General features: G+C 39.9%; 1 long non-coding RNA gene across 1 annotated transcript in view; it reads left to right on the top strand.

Moving 5' to 3' along the window:
- Nucleotides 1-24,937, top strand: part of LOC118662156 — an 88,271-nt gene that overhangs the window by 23,524 nt on the left and 39,810 nt on the right. The window contains exon 7 of the long non-coding RNA XR_004969604.1: nt 4,203-4,350. This is a non-coding gene — a long non-coding RNA (uncharacterized LOC118662156). The remainder of the gene's footprint in view (nt 1-4,202; nt 4,351-24,937) is intronic.

The raw sequence follows: 24,937 nt of genomic DNA, 5'->3' as shown, positions 1-24,937 counted from the left end.
TGATCATTCAACTGGAAAGATAGTTGAGACACTTGGCCGGGGCAGTTTCTTGGGGTTGGGAGTGATATGCAGAGTCACTGTGCTTGGAACTTCATCAGCTTATTCCTAAATCCTGGCAGAAGAAATTCATCACTGGCTTGGTCATTGCTGTTGCCTTTTCATGCTTAGGAAACAGGGCCTAGTCCTTAAATAACTACTCTCCTCATCCTTAACTCCACAGCACACCTTCCTCTCTCTCTATGCTCTCATTGCAAACTTTATAGAATATTCTACTCGGGATATTTCTAAAAATTAAGTGATATAGTATGCTATGCTGTTCTCTGAAAATACTCAAAGTTTTGAGTTTACAGCTTATAAGGATTCCACTGATATTTCTTTACATCCCAACTCTTATGAAGATCGTGCTTGGATAAGGTTTTAGCCTATGGGCTTTGGTGATTAAGAGTAATACAAATTATACTGGTATAACACTTGCCATTCCTCATATTCCTCACTAGAGGAATTCAACATCCTTTAGATATTTTTCTCTTTGTGTCAAAATGCTTTTTAAGTACGGGCACTGGCTTATTTTCAAGTAGTTTACTTTTATTATTAAAATACTTAAATAGTCATGCAAAATTAAATGTCTCTTATTAAAATTATGATAAAAAGAACAGGTTTCACTTCTTTCACTCATTCTTTTCTCAGTCACCTAATAGGGCTTTATATCTTTGGGCTCCAGCAAATTCTATCGGGGCCCTGCATAATTACATGGATGGCCAAATGCATATGTGTTTTAATCCACGGCTAAGAAAAACCACCTGTAGATAACATTTCAAGCTACAAATTAGTGAAATAAGCACCACATTGTAACCATGTTTTAGAAATAATTTTATGGTTCTTTAGCTTTTTATTGAGTTAGAATCCTTTTCTTTTTTTAAATACATCTTAATCACTCTTTCTGTATCCAGAGCACCAAAAACAAAAGTTATAGTGCTAAGCTTTTACTATTATAATTGTCAAGAAAATGGCATCTGAGATAATTATTTAAGGTAAATTTTGTATGTATAGAAAAGAGACTTTTGGTCAATATTTCCTGATTCAGTAATATAGTAATAGTAATTGCAAGTGCTGAAGGTTCTTAAGCCACAGAAAACTACTAGGTTTTTTTTCATACTTTTGTGTGATATGATATTAAAAAGCTGTGAAGAAGGTTCTAGAAGAGTTTTTAAAATATATTAACAATAAAGTCAAGGTGTCCTTGTTTTTTACTGCACATTTATAGACCTTCAGCTCCTTAAAGTTCATGGCAATATTAGAATCTAATAATGCTGCCTAGCTCAAAGTTTGTTCTCAATTTATAGGTAGAAGTAATTAGAAATCTTCATTTTAAACCATTCACAATATGGTCAAATCATTGAGTGACATTTCTAAGAACTTTCTATTTAAATAAGAGGAACAAATAGATCATGTCACTTTCTTGACATTTGTAGTGGTAAAAACCCTTCACTAAAACGATTGCTTTTGGCTTTCTTACAGAAAGAGTGATTAGAATATGGTTTTCAAAAAGAAGTTTCCTAACTTCCTAAAAAAATGTTTTTAAGAACCATGGGGGGAAAAGCACTAAAAACAAAAATTCTAAATTATGCTAACACCTAATTACAATTGATGTCTTCTTACTCATTTGTAACTTCTTCAGTTGTTAACCAACAGCTAGGCTTCCATTGTCTTACCTCTTGCACCCATTTCCCCATTTCCAGGGTCCCTGAACCAGTCCTTAAGGACTCTGGAGCCTACTTGGTTTGCCACTAACTATAGGACCCTAGGTAACTCATTTAATGGCGTGGGAGCTCTGCGAAGCCCCTCATATATAAAACAGGAGAGTCAGGGGGGATTCAATTATATCTAACATGCCTTTTCCTCTAAATTTCATTATACAATATCCCAATCCAAGCTCCTCTTACCTTATCTTGGGAACCTGCCCTTGATGATCTGTCTAGCTCCACTCTGAGCTCTGGCATTTAAGGTTGTTTCTAGCAACTTACATATGACTTTGGGGAAATATTTCTATTTTCTTTTGCCATTTATAGTTAAAACTATCACCTGACTTTCTCAGACATTTCCACCTGTTTCCAAACTTGAGTAAAACCACCGTGAAAGCTGGAACTATTCTTAACTTCTTGGCAGAATTCTATGTGGGCAACTGGTCTTGTTGGCCGCAGGTCTCTTAGTCACAGCCACAGGTAATCCATTTCCTTCTTGGCTGTTAGGGAAGGGCCTGGTTAGTCAACCCAACACATTCCGCGCCCCACCCCCTGCTTCCCTGCCTTTGCTCTCTGCTCCTGCCTCAGGCTGCTTGCCAGGTTGTACTGAGAGGATCAAATTAAGTGATTAAATTACCTTTGCAGTAGAGCCAGCAAGGGCACAATGCTATTTATCTGCCGTCCACTCCGTATTGGCCTTTTCTACATCAAAAGTTCTGCTTCCTTTGACTCTCAGTGGCTCTTTTTTTTTCCTCAGGAAACCTACCATGTCTCCCATTTGTTTATAATGAATAGATGCCTGTTGTAATTTCCATCACATAATTTTACCTCTTTATTCCCAATAGCATACAAACACCTCACTGCATTTCACATAGTTTTCGGTGAGATTTCAGCAGCAAATGACAAATTTTTAAAAATATTTTCACCTATCCAAAGAGTCAGGTGCTAACCATATTCGAACACAAAATAGAATGGTTCAGAAAAGTTAGATATTTACAATTTTCACAGATATGGGAACTTAACTAATTTCATTTTAGTTATACAGTTTCCCTGAAAGTTGATGCTTTCTTATAACTGTCTTCGCTGAGGTTAGTAAATGAAAAGAACTCGTGAAGAAGTAAAATCTATACCATGTCAAGGTACATTTGGCAAAGAGAATGACTCATCTTCATGCTCTCTGTGTATGAAAGAATTCAGCTGGGTGGCCAGTGATCGGTAGGAGTGGGTTATTTACCTGGGAGGACCTGGAAAGCTTTTTACAGTGTCAACAGGATTGTTGTTAAGCAGCAAGTTGGCAAACATGGGAAGGTTGTCATTAAACAATGTTGGGATTCAGAACTGTTGACGTTTATTTGCTTTTCAACTCTTCAACAGCTCGAAGAGAGATCCAAGCTATCTAAAAGGAAAAGGCACACGCATCATTGCACGCCCTCTTTCTCTCTCTTTCTAAAGCTCTTAGCAACCCTAAGGGTGAAGCCATCCTTTAAGTCGAGGGCTTTTTCACACGGGCTTCCATGAATGGCCTCTGGGGGGTTCATGGACTCCTGCAAATATATGTGGCAGCTGCCGTATAATGATGGTCATCCATGCAGTCTTCTGTTTGGGAGGTATGGGAGGGCTGACATCTTTTATTAGATTTTAAAATGGGCCTGTGAAACAATACAAACTACTACTTTGGGGCCTAAATTGAGCAGCTTGAATAATGTGTCGTGGTGTATGCTGCTGCCATACACAATTTTTAAAAGCAGAGCCAGTGAGGTAGACATGGAAGGAAGGGATGGAGCCCCCGGTCACTGATGCAAAAGAAGAATAGTATGTTGGGAGCAATTGGTTGGAGGCCGAGAAAATTACTGTAGCGCCTCCAAGAATGGGCATCAGGAGACCCTCATCTATGCACCTAGACCAGTGGTCGGCAAACTGCGGCGTGGCAAACTGCGGCTCGCGAGCCACACGTGGTTCTTTGGCCCCTTGAGTGTGGCTCTTCCACAAAATACCGACTTCTGCGCATGGGGCACGAAGTTTCAATCACACTGTACATGCGTGCCCGCACGTGGTATTTTGTGGAAGAGCCACACTCAAGGGGCCAAAGAGCCCCATGTGGCTTGCGAGCTGCAGTTTGCTGACCACTGACCTAGACAAAAGTTTCTACCTATTGGTGCTTATTGAAGAGCTGAGAGCAATTCCTGCTTCTCTCGGATCTCACACCAATTCCACTTCAGGTGCAAATGGGTTCAGCCCTTTTTGCTATTATGCTTGGCTCATCACGCAGTTCTAAGGCTTACTATCTCCAGAGACCCCTGCACAGCTCTGTATTCACTAAATCAAGAGGAAGTGATGGATCAGGATTGGTGCTGCTCCAGCCCCACATCGGGGTGGTTTCCCCAAATCCCATCAAGGTAGCCGACTTCAGAAATGGCCACCGAACATCAAGACTTGGCCTCATTTCTGCTTATTTCACAGCAAATGAACATCAGAGATGCCTTGTTCCACCTGGGCTGCACATGGGACTAGCGCTCACTCCTCCAGGTGGATCCACATTCACCCAACGTGTGTAATAACAACAACCAGCTTTGCCCCAGGAGGCCAGCTCTGCGTGTTTCTCTCCAAGGTAAGCCTCTTACTTATGGTACTCGTTTTTTTTCTTTCTTTTGTCTTAGGATTCCTTCTATCAGGGAAAAGTTAGTTAAAAACCTGTATTCTTCTTTGCGTCTCTGGCTCTTTTGTGAGCTGTACCTCACTTGTGTGGTCTCGTAGGGCCATTGCCCTGCCAGTGTCTGATCAGCTTCGCTCTTCACAGCTTACAAACCAGTGACTCTAGGGCTGTTCCCTCCCCATACACCTTGGCACCTCCATTCTTTTTGGGGGTGTGAGTAATCAAACTTTGGCTTGCCTTGTAGTCTTTTTTTTATTGTTGACAGTATTACAGGTGTCACCCATCCTCACCCCCCATAGTCTTAACTTCCTTAAAATGGGTTCTTTTGCTTCCCACGATCCTTTTAGCTAAATGCGCACGTACACACACACAGAGAGAGAGAGAGAGAGAGAGAGAGAGAGAGAGAGAGAGAGAGAGAGAGAGAGAGAGAGAGAGAGAAGAGAGAGACACAATCCATTTCCATAGAATGTGAGGGCTCACTCATCAAAAAGTCAAATTATCTGCCCAGCCAGTGTGGGTCAGTGGTTTATTCTCATACAGGTCTGGAGACCTGAAATCCATATCAGCTTTTCCACTAGGCTAAAACCAAGATGTCAGCAGGCTGTGTTTTTTCAGAGGCTCTGGGAAAATTCATTCCTTTGCCTTTTGAAAAACAGTAGCACAATACCTACATCTCTCTGTCCCCTCTCCTCCTTAGAAGGACCCTCTGATTGCATTGGGCCCACCTGGATAACTGGAATACTCTCCCTGTTTTCAGATCCTTAATTTAGTCACGCCTCCAAAGTCCTTTGAGTCATGTAACATCACATATTCACTACTCCCTGAGATCAGAATGTGGACAGATTCAAGGGCCATTATATTTTTAAAATATTTTTATTAATTTCAGAGAGGAACAGAGAAGGTGAGAGAGATAGAAACATCAATGATGAGAGATAATCGTTGATTGGCTGCCTCTTGCACACCCCACACTGGGGATCGAGCCCACATCCTGGGCATATGTCCTGACTGGGAATTAGAACAGTGACCTTCTGGTTCATAGGTCTTCACTCACCCATTGAGCCACGCTGGCCAGGAACAGGGTCATTAATAATCCCTCCACAGTAATTTAATGATTACAATATAACACTCTAAAGAAGATATTGAATCTTTTAAATTTCATTAGACATCAAAATATTTACTTTTCATTAGCCAAATCAATCCCAGCCAGGTCAGAGCTGTTATAGGAAATTCAAATGAGGAACTTTCCAATTCAACTTCACCAATGTGTTTTTGGAGCAAGTGTAGACTAGAATATGGAGAACATACAGCAGCACTTTGGGTAAAAGAAGTTGTTGAGGTCATTTCTTTCCCGTCTGTGGATTTCCCCACAGATGTTGCAGATAAATCAGAACGAGGATGGAGCCAGGCACGTGTGTTCAGTATTCTGCAAACTGTGCTAAAGCTGACAGACCATAAAAACTGCTTCCCATCCTTGCTCCCAGGAAAGGAGTCATGTAGTGAGTTCACCCTGCAGTTCTGACTTTTCCAGATTTGGTAACTTTATGCCCTCAGACATCTAAAACAACAAAGCCCGTGCCCAGCTCTTCAGGTGACAGGTGACCCTCCTTTCCCTGCTCCCTCTCAAGGCCTTCCTTCCCGCTGATGATGAGTGACGTGCGACCAAGGCAGAGCAGGTGTGCGGTGTCTGCCCTGGGCATGTTGGAGCAAGACTGGAAGGAGGAAACTTGTTGTGTTTTTTGTTTTTTTAATTTCTTACAGAAGGGAGCTGAAGGGCTGACAGACTCCCATTGGAAATGCACACACACCTGCATGTGTTGGTATTTTTTTTGGATTGGGTGCTTTAGGCATTTTCAGAAAACAAGCCCCAGAAGAAAACCATCAATGTGAGAATGCCTTTGTGCTGTTCAATTTATTCTCAAAAGCTAAGTAGCACTTTCTGACCAGGTGCAGAAATATATGTTTTTCCTTTTTTCTTAAACACAGAACTAAATTGTATTACCTTTCTGGGCAATAAACCATGTTTTATAAATCAAATTTAGATAAAATAATCCGGGAGGAAATACTGATAATTTTTAAATACTGATATATCTGCCTCTTACTTTAGATTTTATTTTCAAAGGTTAAGAGTGAGAAATATCAGTATTTGAAAATTGAGATACAAGTATATAAATTATGCTTGCATGTGTCATAAACATGTAGCCTATCCAGAAATTAGCATCATTACGTAAGAGAGCTATTTATCTGATTGTTTAAAACACATTTTTTTTTTATTAATTTCAGAGAGGAAGGAAGAGGGAGAGAGAGAGAAAAATATGAATGATGAGAGAGAATCATTAATCAGCTACCTCCTGCATATCCCACCCTGGGGATCGAGTCCTCAACCCAGTTATGTGCCCTGACCAGGAATCGAACCTTGACCTCCTAGTTCATATGTTGACATTCAACCACTGAATCAGGCTGGCTTGACTTTGATATTTTTACCCGCTTGTGGCCTTGGTACAGTTGTGTGTCGGTAAATTTATTTAAAAAGAGGCTCTCCCGGGGAAGGAAAACCCTGATTTGCAGTGTTTGCCAGTTTCTATGGTGTTAATATACACTCCCACCAAGGCCAATTTCAAGTCACTGTCCTGAAGTCCCTGAAGTCAGGGGTGAGAAGAGATGGGCACAATTGGCTCTCCTAAGCAGATGTTAGTATCTACAAATAATACAACTCAGAAGATTCATATGGATAACAAGGGGCTATGTTCAGAATGAATGAATCCTAACTCTGAAAGGAGAACTATATATGATTTTGCTATTCGGGAAACCCTGAGGATATATCACAGTGTCTGTAACCAGGAACATGATTTCAGACTTTGGATAGTCTGGGTTTTTCTTTTCCTAAATTCTAGCAAACCTTTCCCCGCCATGTCCTATCCTGATCATCCTCGGAGTCTGCATCTTATTTCAGGGGCTTTCGTAAAAAGAGGCCGCAGGAATCCTGAGCTCTTATGTAGGCAGTTGACAGCAAGTATACTTTTCATGCGTGGAGTTTTCCCCCATTGCTCCATGTGAAGGACTGCATTCCCTTCCAATATCAGCTGAAAATCCCAGATGCCTATTTGTTTGTGTGGAGATTTCCCGAGGCTGCAGCTCTCAACTGTCTGACCCGAGTCGTACGTGTGCGACTTTTCCACTGTGCTGTATTTTCTGCGTTTTCTCTGTTGTGCTAAGGCCGATTCTTTCACTAACGCACAAGAGCCTCTGTCTGCTCCCACCGCAGTCCCAGTCCTGCCCTTGGACCTGGGGAAGACAATTCCTTCCCCTGAGCTCCTGTGTTAGACATTTGACTCGAGTTACCTGCTGGCTGTGGCCCTTTCCACTGAGTCTGTGACCCCTCTTAACACCACTGTCTGGATGCTAGAGACACTGAACCTATTGGGCCTGTATTAGCCTCTCTGTCTTGTCCATCCTCCAAAGAGTCAACTATTCCATCTCCCAAGATTTTGATTAAGGGTAGCTTTTTGGGTTTTTTGTTTTTTTTAAAAAAAGGTTGGGCCTATAAAATTTTATTTTTTTCTTCCAATTTTACTTTGTATTGGTTTCAGGTGTACAGCTTAGTGGTTAATGGCCGTTTTCGTTGTGGATAGAAATATACCTAAGGCAGCGGTTCTCAACCTGTGGGTCACAACCTTTGGCGGTCGAACGACCCTTTCACAGGGGTCGCCTAAGACCATCCTGCATATCAGATATTTACATTACGATTCATAACAGTAGCAACATTACAGTTATGAAGTAGCAACGAAAATAATTTTATGGTTGGGTCACAACATGAGGAACTGTATTAAAGGGCCAGAAGGTTGAGAACCAATGACCTAAGGGCTAAGATGCCTCCTAAATTTGAACTTGGTTTTCTAGGCAAAGACATAGGTTGGAACATATTTCATTAAACATCTGTTGGCTTTAACTTTTAAATATTTAGACATATAGTATATGGACCTTCATTTGTACTTTTGAATCAGACCCTGTGAATATTAGAGCAGGCTTCTCCAAACCACCGGTTAACAAAATGTTCTCTTTGCTCTTTAAAGTGTAGATAGTCTAGGCAAGTAAGGATGAGGTTTTTAACAGGGAAAAGTACCTGGGAAGGAGGCATGGGCATGGGAATTAATTTATCAAGAATAGAAAGCTGATGCTCCAATATCAATGTCAGGAAGATTGCGACCAGCCTGGCCCTGGGACCTGCCATGAGGATATATAAACATCAGTGCCCAGGCCAGCAGCAATACCAGTGGATGGCAGCGGTCTGGTTTTCAGGGCAGAGACCCTCTTATTTCTCCTCACTGCCTCCTGATTCTGCTGTGCATGCCTCACTCTCCTCCAGGAGTGCTCAAGAGGACTGTCCTAAGGGAGGCATTACAGGCTCCTTGTGGGCTCTCAGGTCACCCTAACCTCATCTCTTCCATCAGGGGCAGTCTGGGATTTGCTGAAGGGAACCAACCACGGGCATTTTAAACTCCTTTGGGTGGGAATAGGCATTTTCTGCATGGATTCTGGGTTGTCTTTTTCACTGTTGCAGCACCATGGTATTTTCTGTCTCATGTCATCAACCTCCTTCTCACAACTGCCCAGCTCTAGGACATTACAATATAATTGCTTCCTCCTCAAAATCATTCAGGTTACATACATGAACACAATATTTCCTGAGGCTTTTGCAGCAAAACCTATGTCAGGGTGGAAATCCAAGTTAAGACAAATTCTAAATTGGTATCATTTTATGTACTCAAAAATGGTGTAATAAAAATTCAACATCCTGCCTATCTCCAAAGAGGTCTCCATTAGTGCATACATGATAGCAATGTTCATTTCAGTGGCAAGTGCATCCTGTAGAAGGGATATTCTAGTATTTTCTAACTGTGAGGCTAAATAAAAATCAATTATCCTGGATTTGGGGGGCACCTGAGGACTGTGAGGTGTGTAGTAAAATAGGAAAACATTCAGGTCTTGATGATGCTACCAGTTAGGTAGAAGCAAGTCTAATAGACCAAGAACAAGAGTAGAACATGAAAGAGTAAATAATCCTAGATTAGCATGTGGTATTGGCTCTTTAAATGCTATAGGCAGTTGCGACAAGGAGGAAATTCACAAAGGGAAGTTAGGGAAAGCTTCTTGGAAAACACAGGTCTTGATCTATGCGTGGAAAGATGTGTGGTGGAAGGGATGGGGTGGGGAATTCTAGAAAATGGGAACATGATCAGTGTGATAGTTAATTTTGTGTGTCAATGTCACTGGGCCAAGGGGTGCCCAGATATTTGGCCAAACATCATTCTAGGTGTTTCTAGGTAAGATTAACATTTAAATCAGTAGAGCGAAGAAAGGTCATTGCCCTCCCTAAAATAGTGGGCCTTATCCAATTAGCTGAAGGCCTAAGTAGAAAGAAAAGGCCGACCTTACCATGAAGAAGAGAGAGTTTTTCCTGCCTTCAAATTCAAACTGAAACCTCAGCTCTCCCTGGTCTTGAGCCTATGGACTGGAGCTCACACCATCAGTTCTGGTTCTCAGCCTTCATACACAGACTAGACCTAAACCAAGGTCACCAGAGTACTGACTCACCCTGCAGATCCTGGGAGACTTGTCAGCCTCCGTAATTACATGAGCCAATATCTTCATCTTATACATTCTGTTGTTTTGAGAACCCTGTATAATACAATATGTAAAGATATGCAACTTTTGCAGGATAATGCAGCATTTCGCTTGACATTAGAAAGAAAGTATATATGTGGAAATATTCAAGATCAAGTTGATTTGACAGAGTAGAAGATGCAGAAGAGTTAGCAAGAAGGATTTGATTGGCAATGCAATGGGCATACCCCTTGCCTAAGGTAATCACACTCTCATTGGTCCATTTTGTCACTCCTCCCACTGAGCCCAAATTTGAAAGATTTCCTCTCCTATACTATTTCCCCAAGTACTCATTACCAATCATTTAGCATAGGCATACTAGATTCTACCCTTTAAAATCACCTGGGGGCCGAAACCGGTTTGGCTCAGTGGCTAGAGCGTCAGCCTGCGGACTGAAAGGTCCCAGGTTCGATTCTGGTCAAGGGCATGTACCTGGGTTGCGGGCACATCCCCAGTAGGGGGTGTGCAGGAGGCAGCTGATTAATGTTTCTCTCTCATCGATGTTTCTAACTCTCTATCTCTCTCCCTTCCTCTCTGTAAAAAATCAATAAAATATATTCAAAAATAAAAAATAAATAAAATAAAATAAAATCACCTGGGGATCTGGTGAAAATGCAGATTTGGATTCAGGAGGCACGGGGTGGAGCTGAGCTCTCTGTTCCCAAGTGGAGCAGATGCTGCTGTGAGGACACTTTGAACAAGGAACATTGTTGTTTAGGTCATGCTGCTTGAACCAAGGAGCAGCTGAAGAAATACTACCTAGCCTCTGGGGATATAGGGCCTGGCCTGGAAACAAGAGTACAGTACATTCCAGAATTGTTTTTGAATTGTTCTGTGCATATTACCTCCTAATTACTGTTCTGGGAATGGGTTGTCAATAATTTTCAAAATCATAGAACAAAAATTAAGAGGAAATCAATATTCATCCAGAAAATGCCATTTGAGGTAAGCATGGTGAGTTTGTCAGAGATGATGTGAACAGCCACTTTTCAAATATTAAAAGAAACAGCTTGTTAAAATGGGAACTCTGAGAAGCATTTGATGTAATTATTTATAAAACCCTAATATTAATTGACCTTGGTAAAAGCTTGATAGGAAGAGGTCAAGGGGTTTAGGTAATTCAACCAGAACCTTTCAACCAGGGTTTCTCCTGGGAGAGGTAGCATGGAGATGGGAATTCCAAGGAAGCCAAGTGGCAAGCCTTTTCCAATAAGGAGCTGCCGTGTTCCTACAAAGACACTGGGTAGAGGCCCTGGCCGGGCAGCTCAGTTGCTTAGAGCATCATCCTGATATGCCAAGATTGCAGGTTCCATCCCTGGTCAGGGCACGTATAAGAATCAACCAATGACTGCATAAGAAAGTGAAACAACAAATCTCTTCTCTCTCTCTCTCTCTCCCTCCCTCCCTTCCTCTCTCTCTTTAAAATCAATAAATAAAAATAATTTTTTTAAAAAAAGAATAAAGTACATGTGAATGGGAGATCCAGTAGAGATTGTCTCTTTGGAAATAATATTTTATTTAATAATCTGTCCTCTGCCCTTACCATTTGTAGAAAAAGGATATTATAATATATAAAGTAAAAATTAAATAGTAAATATGAGGAAATGAAAAATGAGGCTAAATGCCAACGTATGCCCACATTAAAATATTCAGAGCATCATAGTAAAATTATATAGGTACTGTAATTTTAAAAATAAATGGAAGCAGAGAAGACTTTGGGTGATTAATAGGAGTTTCCAGGAAAGAGAACACACATGCATACACAGCAGGCGTGTGCTCATCTCAGTCTGCGTGTGTGCATGTGTTTGGTTGTTGTGGCTCGGTGTTGAGCTGTGCTAAAGAAGGGGCGATGAAGTACAGCTGGGCCTGTGTTTGTGACGTGAATTGTCTCAAGTGATGGGTTTAATGGAGACAATGAACCGGATGTTAACTTAAATTTCAGTGTTAGCACTTACTACACTGGAGCCTTTCTGTCTTGATTTCACTAAAATACACTCTACTACAAACTTTTGAACATCAAAAATGTACCAAACTCTGTGTTGGTTGCTTCAGAAACAACATATCATGGAGAAGGACTCAGTCCTAGTTCCCTGGAGGTTAATTATGTATGAGCTCTGACTCAGATTTCAGACCGACTTGGCTTCACCTACAGTCTCTCTCACCTACTTGCTCTCTGATCTGCAGGGACTTATTTAATCTTCCTAAGTTTTGGTAAAATGGGATTAATGACAGTGTTTACCTGCACTGTTATGGAAGAAACAGAAACCAACAAACTTAAAGAAGAGTGGAAGTTTTAGAAGAATGTGGAGGTCCCAAAACTTAAGAAATGGAAGTGCAAACAGAACTCCAGAGAGAGAGAAGCAGGAACATGGCAGAGATCTGGGTGAAGAAATAGGGACAGTCTCTTTGGGGAGTTGTAATCCACTCAGCTCCAACCATGATCTGTCCTTGGGCCAAATTTCTAGGATTTCTATGGGACTGGTCTTGGCAAGTGGGAGTAGGAATGGGGGAGCAGTGCCAATCCACCCCCTTGCACTTTGATCCATAGCTTGCTGCTCCTACCAGAGTGGTACATGGTTGGGGTGGGCAGATCCCCAGAAATCAGAGGGGTGCTATCAAGGGGAAGAGATAGATGCTGGGCTGGCACTAACAACAGCTGTTCACCACGGGCACTTTTGTTTTATTAAAGGAAAAAAGGGAAAAACGTTTATCTGATTCAGTGCTGCTGCGAACTTTCTACACATCTACATTGGGGTTCAAATACTAACCATTTTTAATTAAATGTCAGGGCACTTTTTATTATAGAAACATTAGTGACACTTTTAGACGCCTAGCTGTTCATTGTAAGTATTTTGCAGTTTCACCAGGGTTTAGAAAAGCAGCTAATTTTATTTTATTTATTTGTTTATTTTGTTTGTTTTTTTAATCCTCACCCGAGATATGCTTATTGAGTTGAGTCAAAAGAAGAAGTACTTAATGTTCTTTTTTACCGTATAAAATGTAAGATTTTTTATTTTTACTTCATGGGATATTAAAGTTACTCAATTTTCATTTGAAACCTACTAATAATTATTATTTTAACCATAACCCGGGTTTGGCTTGTCTTATTTTCTCCCTAACATTCAGGACTGTGGAGAAGGGGTAAAGGAGATGTCAGATGTTAAATATAATTAATGTAAAAAACAGATCTGATGAATCAGGTTGTTATTTCTGAAGAGAATGACTCAACAGAGGCTTGCAGGTCACAATTACTAAAAATTAGTCATTCTGTGAGATCCTTTCGCTGATACTAATAGACAAAATGCCTCTGAGGGGAAACCCTTTTGAAAGTGCTACAATATGACCTCAGAGAAACAGTCTTTTCTGTACACAAAGGTAGTTATCAATTCATCCCAAAGGATGTGAGCCACATTTTCTTAGAATGTAAGCACCTCTGAAAAGTCCATTATCGAGCAGGCTTCTTTTCCTAGCTAGGTTCTGAGTAAGTGATTTGGGCTCGACACTGTACATTCCATAACGTTACTGAACACTAAGGACATAACCTCTGTAAACCTCAGCTTCCCAATCTGTTCAATGGGGACAATATTGATGCCTGCCTCTTAGGGGGACACTATGAACTGAAGCAAAGCATGCGAAGTACTTTAGCAGAGTACTGGATACATACTAGATACTGGATAAATGTCCGTTAATAAAATTATTATAAAATGATTTTGCAATAATCCCAAGATTCCAGTAACTTGTCCCACGCATTTGGGAGGTCTCTTTACTTTATCACACCAGTGAATCTTATCTTCCTCTGAATTTATGTTGCAACTCCTCTTCCCTAAACCTGCAAGTTCCTTTTCCAAGTCATCATTAGGGAGCAATCAGCTGGATCCTTCCCTCTTGGCTTTTCATGCGGCAATGAACTGGCTCATCCCCCTCATCCTCTGGCCTTAGGGTGCTGAGATCATAGATCAGTTTCCTTGACGTTTGTCCCTGTGCCTCAGGGGCATCTGCTTTCCCTTTTTGCCTGGTCACCTTTAGAGAAATCTTCTTTTGTACTCATAATTGCCAACGAATTCCATTCTCACACTTTGCCAGAAGATGTACAGGCATGCCCAGTGCTGATGGGTCCTTAAGAAAACCAGGAGTCCTTGAAATAACATTTATACTGATCTGGACAGAGTCCTGATTTTAAAAGATGGTCTGTTTTGGAAATATTAAATAAATTGCAGGTAATCATGGATTCTTTGCAAATGCTACATCTCGTATGAAAGAATGCTGAGAGATATAACTTGTGGATGTTTTCTTCCACATGACTTGGACTATACTATTTTTTATAGTGTTTATTGTCTAGATCTTAAAAAATATACCTAGGTTTGCCGGGGACATTCACGTCTGAAAGGAAATGTCCTAAATTAACATATTTTGCTACATATGTCAGTTGTCACAACTTAACCCCCATCTTATATTCCGTAGAGCCAAAGAGGTCATGGGGGCAAGATTTGGTTGAATGATCAATTGATTTCTAAATATAAGGGACAGTTTCATACCCAGAAAAAATAATCCATTCTTTGAAATATTTGTAGCTGGTTATATGTTGAGGTTCTACAATTTATTAGAAAGAGTTAAAGCATATGACTTAGGTATTTTTATCTCTCAGTTTACAGAAAATAAACTAGGATTTAAAGAGTATACATCACTTGCCCAATGTCACAGGCTACTTAGTTCCTGGGGCAGGAATTTCATCAAACTCTTTTTTCATCCAAATCTAGTGTACTTAATTTCCATGCCATGCCATAACATCGCTTCTCCCTGAGAGCTAATTTCTCTTTCCACATAGGTCCTACAGGTGGTTCTACTGATTTTTTCGGTGAGTTTTGGGTTTGTTTCCCCTTCATGACTTGTCACTGCTCAGCATTCCCATGTGAGTGACTTATCTACAGATCACTGTTCTCCAAATGGAGAGAGTGGACAGACCTCAAGCAAAATGCTGGGCCGAGATGTCAAAGCCTCAGCTCCTTCAGGGTCTGAGCAACCTTCCTTCCAAGCATGCCCTGGCCTCTGGGCTCCTTTCCAGGCGCAGCCTGCCTGCAGGACTGGATTGCTCCATCTCGCCCAGTTCTCAATGGAGAAATCTTTGTTTTTGACCCTGTTCTTGTATTCTGCTCAGTGAACTTGAAAATTGGGGATTTCCTTGCTTCCTGGTCCTTCCTGTGCCTGGGAAACACACTTGGAATTCTTCTCATCTTCTCTTTCTTCAGAAAAAGGTCGGCCCCACCAGTTATCATCCCTGGTTTCAGCTCTTGGCACCCAGCCTGGGCCAATAGTTAGGCCCTTGAGAAAAGTTTAACTTCCTTGGCCTAGTTTCTTCCTCAGTAGAATGAAGAACTGAATAAAGAAAAGCTTCTCAATACACGGGGTGGGGCAAATGTAGGTTTACAGTTGTTCATATGGAAAATGGTACGGTAATTAAATACTAATATGAAAATAAACAGTTTTGCATACTCACAACTGTAAACCTACTTTTGCCACACCCTGTATACTACATAAGTATAGAATTTACTTAATAAAAGTAAGCCTCTGCATTGCTATCATTTGAGACAATTTATATAAGCTAATATATGAGATAATTATAATAAAACATAGAGGCCTGATGCATGAAATTCATGTAAGAGTAGGCCTTCGCAAATGCAGCTGCCTCGGCCCTCGCAGCCCCGGCTTCATCTGGAAGGTTGTCCGGATGGTTGTTCCTCTGTTCAGCCATTCGGTCGATTTGCATATTATGCATTTATTATTATCGATATGCCATTTCTTTCTTTTTTCCCTCCTCTACTGAATTAAGCATAACTGGTTGTTTATGTAGAATAAATCCTTACTGTTTATATGTGTGAATCCTTTTGACAAACCTAAAGCCCATGATTATCACATATGTCATCGTCTTTACTTTTTCCAAGACAGAAATATATTTAGAGCATGCAAAAATGCCTGCAAGTAGGTCACCAAGATCCCTTCTCCTCTTCTTCCTAAGTATACAGGACACCGTATTTCTCAGTGTCCCTTGCAGTTTAGGTGTGGCCAGGTGCTAGAGTTTCTGCACTTGTGTGCTCTGACATGCCTGTCTACATTCTGGCTTCCTGAGGAGTCAACCACAGCTCTCTTGAAAGGACCATAGAGCCCTTGTCATCTTAATCTTCTGAGGGACTGCACAGAGCTGGGCACACTGATCTGGAACATCCACCCTTGCTTGTTATGTGAGAGAAGAGATAAATGTCTTATTCCCTGAGACGCTGAATTTGGAGGTGTATTTGTCATCACAGCAGCCTGTCCTCACTGTGTGTGTGGTCTTGAGGATGCATTTCTTAATTAGTGCGAGTGCTTGGTAGAAGCACAGTGCCTGCCCTTCACCATGACTTGCTGTCTGCTGTAACTCTTGCCAAGCAGTAACTCTCGCCAAGTGGCAAGTCTTTTGAATATTGGTGTGACATGACAAAAGTAAATCACTAAATGTTGGTAGAAAAAGTAAAATGAAATTGAATGTATGTAAGAAGGCAATGGTTCTTAGCTAAAAGGTGAATATTTTCTACAATTTAACAGTTAAAATACAGTGGGGCTTTGACTTACGAGTGTCCCGACTAACGAGTTTTTGAGATACCAGCTGTCTCTCGGCCAATTTTTCGCATTGAGTTGATAGAGTAATTTGAGTTAACGAGCTCCTTAACAAGCTCGGTCTCAGAAAGAATTAAACTCGTAAGTCAAGGCCCCACTGTACCTTATAAATTTTATATCAGTCTATGAATAATTCCATCATATGCTCTATATACATGAAGAATGAAATATTTAATTCTTGCCCTAACCGGTTTGGCTCAGTGGATAGAGCACCGACAGACTGAAGGGTCTCAGGTTCGATTCCGGTCAAAGGCATGTACCTTGCTTGCAGGCACATCCCCAGTAGGGGGTGCACAGGAGGCAGCTGATCGATGTTTCTCTATCATCAATGTTTCTAACTCTCTATCCCTCCCCCTTCCTCTCTGTAAAAAAAAAAATCAATTAAATATTTTTTTTTAAAAGAAATATTTGATTCTTAATTTTTGAACTGTTTCAGTAAACACTTTAACCAGATTTTAAAGATAGAGTTCTAGGTAACTATGGTCCTGAGTTTATAATATGAGTCATATATGTAAGGATTATTTGCATTTTATTACATTTATACTTTGCCACTGGACCAGGTAAAAAATTATATATGTATTTGAAAATTTGATGAGTCACACATAAACACAGAAAAGGTGATCACTTTATAGTATAGTCCTTCTCAATATCATTTGGTTGGTCTAAGTCTAGGATGAATTTATCTTCTTGATTCTCTAAGACTGTTTTCAGACCAAATATTTTAATATCTTACACTGTAGAATTCCAGTATATAGTGGAAGGAGCAAAAGAAATAAATGATAGTTATTTGTGACTATTAAATTTGTATGGTAGGCTGAAAAATGGTTCCCAAAGATATCAGCTCCTAATCTTTAGAATCTGTAAATTTGCCTTAAATTAAAAGAATGATCTTTGTAGGTAGGATTAAGTTAAATATTTTGAGATGAGATTACCTCCAGTTATCAGAGTGACTCTAAATGCAGTCACATAGATCCTTTGAAGAGGGAGACGGGGAGATTTGACACAGAAAGAAGAGGAGGAGGCAGAAATGTGATTGGGGGGACAAATTGGAAAGATGCAGCCACAAGCCAAGGAAAGCTGGCAGCCACTAGAAGCTAGAAGAAAGGACCAGGTTCTCCCTGAGAGCCTTCAGAGGGAGAATGGCCTGCCCACTCCCTGTTTAGGCCCAGTGAACTGATTTTGGATCTCTCTTCTTTAGAACTGTGGGAGAGTAAATTTCTGTTGTTCTAAGTCACTGAGTTTATGGTGATTTGTTACAGCAACCAAAGGAAAAATACTTAAGTCCATTTTCTAATGACTGAGTTTAACTTTGCTGACTTTATATCTATGATATTTTATTCTAAGCCTTTAGAAACCTAAGTTTAGCTTTCTTTCCTTTGGCCTAGAAGACCTGGGTATGCCTTCCATTGTACTGTGGATTGTTGTGATTTCTAGGAGGCTCAAGGCAAAGGGCATCTCCCTTCCCCAGCTGTCTATGAACCATTGAAAAATAAAAGTCCAATAGATAAAGAACAAATTATCAATTTCCTCACCAATAAACTGATTTTGCAGAATGGGTTTACTAATAATGAACTTCAGATTTAGAGAGACTTACTTGCTCTATCTCCAGCATTGGACTACATAGTCCTCCTCCAAAACTTGGGGTCTGAAATAGGAGAGTAGAATGTATGCTTTCTGGAGGCACTTCAATCCCAGAAGAATTGGGAGATTAAGGGGCTCAATAAAAGTGAATTATTCCTTCTTTTTCTAAAGACAGAAATAAGAACCCTCTGCTTGGTAGGAAATGTTAGGAGTAGGGAAGAAACATTTCTGATGGCCCAAACCCAAGATAACCAGCTATCCATGGGCAGAAAATGTAACATTCTGCCTTTAGACGTTGATTGGACATTGATAAAGGCAGATAGTAATATCATAACTGTTCTATATTTAAATATATGTTTAATGTTTAATAATTATACATGTTAATAAGATATTTAATAAATTAAGTATTATCTTTGGGCTCTGACTCTAAGATCCTAAATGAATCCCTGAAGTTAAATCCTGGGTATTTTCAGATTCACACATGGACCTTTCCTTACATATCCCCTTTTAAAAAGGAGACTTCTACTTAACATAGTCTTTCAATAGAAAGTGGCTTTGTAAATATATTTGTTGATATGCACCTAGAAATGTCATTTTTTCATAGACAGATAGTGATAAGTTGCCTGCTTTTCTTCCCAAAATGATTTTTTTCTTGAACATTAAAATAACATTATTTTTTTAGTGTTCAAAGCTTACAACCTCAACATGAGGCCTGACAGCTATAATATTTGTCTTTGCAGATGCATTCATTCTTTCCTAAGGTTATTTCAGCAACTTGTGTTATTTGTAATAGAAGTTGCTTTTGTTTCCACATTGGGCCAGGAGGGATTGAGTAATAACATTAAAAAACACCTTGAACTTAAGTACCTTTCACCCTAAATCCTTTTCAAATGCTAACTTATTGTCTCCTCAACATTCCAATGGCTCAGTGACAACAGGCATTATTCCCATTTTTCAGAGGGAAAGGGGAAAAGACAAAAGAGAGCACATCTGTATCTAGAAATCTGAGCCTATTACTCTCATACCCTTTTCTCTTTTTCTTCTAAGGGAGCACATTGTTAAGTATCTCTCCTGGTTATTCTGAGTGATATTGCTGAATGTAGCCTTAAACTGCAGTGAGGTAAGCATTAGCTGGATTCTTATGGTTAGCTTTTCAATTGCTTAGTATGACATAGACAAACATTGAAATGCCTACTGTGTGCAGGGCACAATCCACTTCTACTCTGAATCTTTGCCAGTCTGTAAAACCTTGAGGTTTGAATGAGGGTCAGAGTGGTGGTATTGACTTACTTTCTCTCCTATCCTTGCAAGTTTGCTCAGGTAAAGAAGCATTTTAAGACTCAGAAAAAAATATGATCATGTTATTTCAGGTTAATTCAGGACTCCAGGGTTAGCACCAAGGAATGCTGATTATTTCCAAATGGTTACAGAGATATCTGGTTCACCATTTTTAGGTAATTTTTTTAAAGGAAAACTTTGCTTTTTAAACTAAAATTTGTCATTTATTGCACTTGATTTAAAAACAACAAAAACAAAAACACAAACATACTTGAGTTCCAAACCCCACAATGGCCCAAAAAGTCAGGAACTGCCCTGGCCTGTGTTGCTAAGTGGTTAGAGTGTCCAAGCATCCAAAGGTCTTGGGTTCCATTCCCAGTCAAGGGCATGTATCTGGGTTGCAGGTTCGATCCCTGGCGGGTCACGTGCAGGAGGCAACCAATTGATGTGGCTCTCTCACCTCTCTCTTTCTCTCCCCCACCCTCTTTCCCTTCCACCCGCCCTCTATGTCACTCTTTCTAGAAAATCAATGGAAAAATATCCTCAGGTGAGGATTAAAAAAAATAAAATAAAAAGTCAGGAACTGATCTCCTACATGCCGGGAATTAACAGACCTGCATTCTGACTTGCTAATGTGTTGTAGAATGCATCTTCTTATGCAATATTCATTAAATCAATAGTATTTTGGAAGATTCTTCTCTATGTCCAGTGCCATCCTAAAAGTCATGAAATCTGTAAAAAGCAAGCTCCTAACTTTAGGGAGCAAAAAATATAGTTGGAAAATATAGTTGGAAAAACAGAAGAGCCCCCTAAAAGAACAGTGAAGGACTAGAGAAAATGGACCTCAAATTAAGTTCTAAAGGACCTCACTGGAAGTGAATAAAGACCTTTCTCATTAGATGAGTATCTTATCTGGGAAGACTTTGTAAACGAAATGAATCCTGAAGACAGTGAAATGGAGTTTGCCTGAGAGGGGCTCTCTGAGAGGGAGTTGTATAAAGCCTAGTGAGTCTAACATCTGGGGGAAATAGTAACTTAAGCAAGTAACAGATTGAAATGAAAAGAAAAAAAAATCGATGTTTTCCCAGAATTCTCTTCTTGCACCTGGCACATATAAAAAGTTGAGTTTTTTTTTTTTTAAATATTTTATTGTCATTAATTTTTTTAAAAATTACGTCATTAATGCATGGACATTGTAAAAACATGAGGAAGAAAATAATAAACACATAGAGATGCCTAATTCAATTTTTTGTATTTCTTTCTAGTATTTTTCCTCTGCATAAGTATACATACTTGTATAATTGGAAGTATATCATATAGGGTGGGGCAAAAGTAGGTGTATAGTTGTTTGTATGTAAACTAATACTATAATTAACAAGTAATATAAGAATAAACTGTGCTTCCCATATTCACAACTGTAAACCTATTTTTGCCCCACCCTGTGTGTACACTACATATTTTTAAGAATTAATTTTATAAAAATCACCTCTTTGTACTGAACAAGCCTGAATCTCCAAGACTGACCTCTTGGGAATGAATATCTTAACCAGTTTTCTGCCAATCTACAGAATTTTAACCATTAAGCATTCTGTGTAATCCGCATGCTCCTTTCCTATTAGAGCTGGGAGTGGTATGCAGAAACAGGGAGCTCATCTCTTTCTCATGGCTCCCTGAAGTCATGGAAATGGCCACATGGAGAAATGGAAATCGGAGACTACACAATCACTTGTTTGTTTACTCTGCCTTATTTAGTGATTGCATAATATATGCCAGGTATGTTGCTAAGCTATGGTGAGATAACAAGACAGACACACTCAATGAATTCATAGGGTAAGGGAGATAGAGAGAACTGACTAGGAAATACTAAAATAGTGTGGTAAGTGCTATGGCAGAAGAAATTAAGGATGTTATGCTAACCCATAGTCCAGGCTGTTCAGGAACTCTATTGAAGGCATTGAATGTAGCAGTGACTAAATGAAGCCAAGAGGTGACAAGGAGTTAGCTGTAAGCTGAGGAGGGAACATGAGTTTCAGGGAAGAGCATGCATAAATTTTCTCTTAGCATGACACTAAAACCACAACAATGCCCTCAGTATGGTTGGAGCTAGAGTGTAATGAAAAGTATAGGGACCCATAACATAACTGAAGAGATAAGAATCAGAGCAGAAAAGATATTGTAAGCCACGTAAAGAAATTTGGAATTTTTAGAACGAGAAGAACTCATTAAAAATTTCAAGTAGATTTTTTTCTTTTTTATGGCCATGTAAATCTTACCTTTTGTGACAGCATAGATGGGCCTGGAGATTATTATGCTAAGTGAAATGAGCCAGTCAAAAAAAGACAAGTACCACATGACCTCACTTATATGTGAAATCTAACGAACAAAATAAACTAACAAAGTGGAGACAGACTCATGGATACAGAGAACAGACTGACAGCTGTCAGAGGGGATGGAGGTTTGGGGGGCTGGGGGAAAAGATGAAAGGATTAGTCAAAAACACGCATAACTCATGGACACTAGCAACAGTGGTAATGGACAGAGGGAAAGGGGGGCAGGGGCTGGGTGGGAGGGCAGCAAAATTGGGGTGGGGGAACGGAAACATCGGCAATAGTGTCAACAATAAAACTAAAGAAAAAAATTTAAACTAGAAAGCAACATGATCAGATTATATGTTCACCCAACAATTCTGTTGAAGATACTTTCTTAATTCCAGCTAGAATTAGTTTATATATTGAATTCCATTGTGATGCTAAATACTTCCCTTACATTAAATCAATGATAATTCACAACCACCCTGCAAAGTAGATGCTATTATTCCAGTTATGTAGAAGGTGAGCTAGAGAAGGTAAATAAATTGTCCAAAGTCGCCTAGCTATTAAATGGTAGAGAACTCAAAGGAAGATCTATTTTACTACAAAGCTTCTGTTCTTCCCAGTGGACCAGGCTGCTCTCCAATTATGCTCAGTACTAGCTGTTGGATGAGGATGCCAACATCTATTTGAAACCCAACTAGAACTGGAGGAGCTTCAAAAAAGGATGAAAAGGTGTGGCAAGCGTAGGAGGTGAACTGGGTGGGGGTGAAAGAGTTGAGTGAATCAATTCCTTTTAGCAATAGATTCCACTCTATTTAGGTCTGCTTAAGTGGGTTTTTATGCTCAAGAACTTGTCAGCCAACTGATATAATCCTTTTTTAGAATACGCAAGTTTCCTCTTACACAGGGGAGTTTGATTACGTTGGCAACTCCAAGTAGTCCCCATTTCTCAGATTGTTTGAGTTTCTGGGCTTATCTTAATAGAGGAAATAAAAGTGTTCTACTGGAAATAAATGATGATGGTGATCTTTGTACGAATAGTCTGTAATTTATATGAAAACTTCTAAAGGATAAATAGCCATTAAGAAAGCTCTAGTAAGGCAGAGAGAAAAGGTAGGAGAACTTCCCCCAAAGCTTTGGGGTCAATCTTACATTGCCCATACACTGTTGTGTTTGAAATCCCTGATTCCTGCATGCCATCAACAAATCAAGGCTAGGTAGTCAAAGCAACTCTAGTATACTATAAATACTACTCAGTTGCTTTTGTTCACAGTGACTAAATACAGAGTATATGTTTATGAATTAAAGACTACTCAGATCCAGTCAGTTTTCAGCATGATAATTGTTCTTACAGATAAATTAGTTTAGACCCCTATTTCTGAGATTAGGGAACCCAGTCTTATCATGGTTTAGAATCTACTCAACATCATTGCCTGATTTCCTAAACAGGTGTTTCCAGCAAATATGTGATAGTTGACTCTATAACACCAATGGTTGTTAAGCCCTTCTGATTTTAAGAAACTAAAAGCTTATTCATACTGGTTCTTTATTAGATCAAGCTGCAAATCTCTAACTCATCCTGGTCTAGATAATGTACTACAAATTATCTCTTTTATAGACAATATAAATTACTTGACTTCTTTGCCACTTTCTTTTTTGGAGGTATTTTGGCTACCTGCATCCTCCTATAATTGGCAGTAGCAAAGAATGCTCCAGTCAAGAAATAAGAACTGTTGAGGAAGTGTTTAATAAAATGTATTAGCTCCATGGAGAAGCACATCCAGTTATTTCAGCTCACCTGGTTTCACTGAAGAGTGTTACTTCACAGTGAGGAAGTGGAGCATTTAATGTCTTGCTCACCTTCTCTGTGACCCCTTCATACCACACCTCTGTTGGGAGACAAAAACAAACATGACAGAGCTGAGAATTCCCAAGGGTTGAGGGCCTGGTAATCCTTTCCGAACTACCCTGACCTGATACTCGCTGAGTAAGGTGGGGTTTGTTAGTCTTTGAGAAAACGAAAATACCCCTTACTTTATTCCTTTGCTTTCCCTATTCTTTTTGCTTAAAAGTAACCATCCCATAATCCAAACTATTTTATGATAACTCCCTCACCTACTTCCTGTTTGAAATTACCCTCTTCAAAGAAAAACAAATGACAAGCAAAGATTTTGTAATGGGACAGAGTTGTTGATCTGGGAATAATCGAATGACTAAAGTAAAATGACTGCCTTACATTCACAAGGAAGCATGCGAATGAGAATCTCAAAACACCTCAAAAACCCTGGCTATTGTTTTCTAATTGTCCTACAAAGGAGACCTGGGAGATGAGACAAGGAATATGATGACTTAAAAATCCAGGATGTTGCCGCCGGAACCGGTTTGGCTCAGTGGATAGAGCGTCGGCCTGCGGACTGAAAGGTCCCAGGTTCGATTCCGGTCAAGGGCATGTACCTGGGTTGCGGGCACATCCCCAGTAGGAGATGTGCAGGAGGCAGCTGATCGATGTTTCTCTCTCATCGATGTTTCTAACTCTCTATCTCTCTCCCTTCCTCTCTGTAAAAAACCAATAAAATATATTTAAAAAAAAAAAAAAAAATCCAGGATGTTGAATAAGGATTCTTGGTAGAATCTGAAGCCATCTGAGCCCTCCTCTCTAGAGAAAAGGATACATACCTTGGTTCACTTTTTGTGTGTGTGCTGGGGATATGAGGTACTCCAATTCTTATAAGAGTTCCCAACTCTCAGCACCTAATGGCTCTGGATAGAATACAGATTTCCTGAGCAGCCCAAATATTTTGTCCCTGATTTCCCAGAATGCCCAGGTGGATGATAAGAAAGTTTAACATCCAATTTTTCCGAATTTGTTCAGGGAGTGACTGTTTGGAGCTCTCAGTTTCAGTCAGACACTCCATGGTCTTGGTGACAAGACGTCTCTTGCATTATTCTCTCCAGGATTCTAATAAAAAAAAGCTCATGCTCATTCTATCCAACCAGGAACTGTTGGCATCAACCACAATGGCCATGAATACCATAGTTGCTCCGGTTTGCAGTAAGGC

This window comes from Myotis myotis, unplaced genomic scaffold (genome assembly GCF_014108235.1).
Source record: "Myotis myotis isolate mMyoMyo1 unplaced genomic scaffold, mMyoMyo1.p scaffold_m19_p_8, whole genome shotgun sequence".
NCBI lineage: Eukaryota > Metazoa > Chordata > Mammalia > Chiroptera > Vespertilionidae > Myotis > Myotis myotis.
Note: the sequence above shows the minus strand (reverse complement) of the source record. Positions and strands in the feature narration are given on the sequence as shown.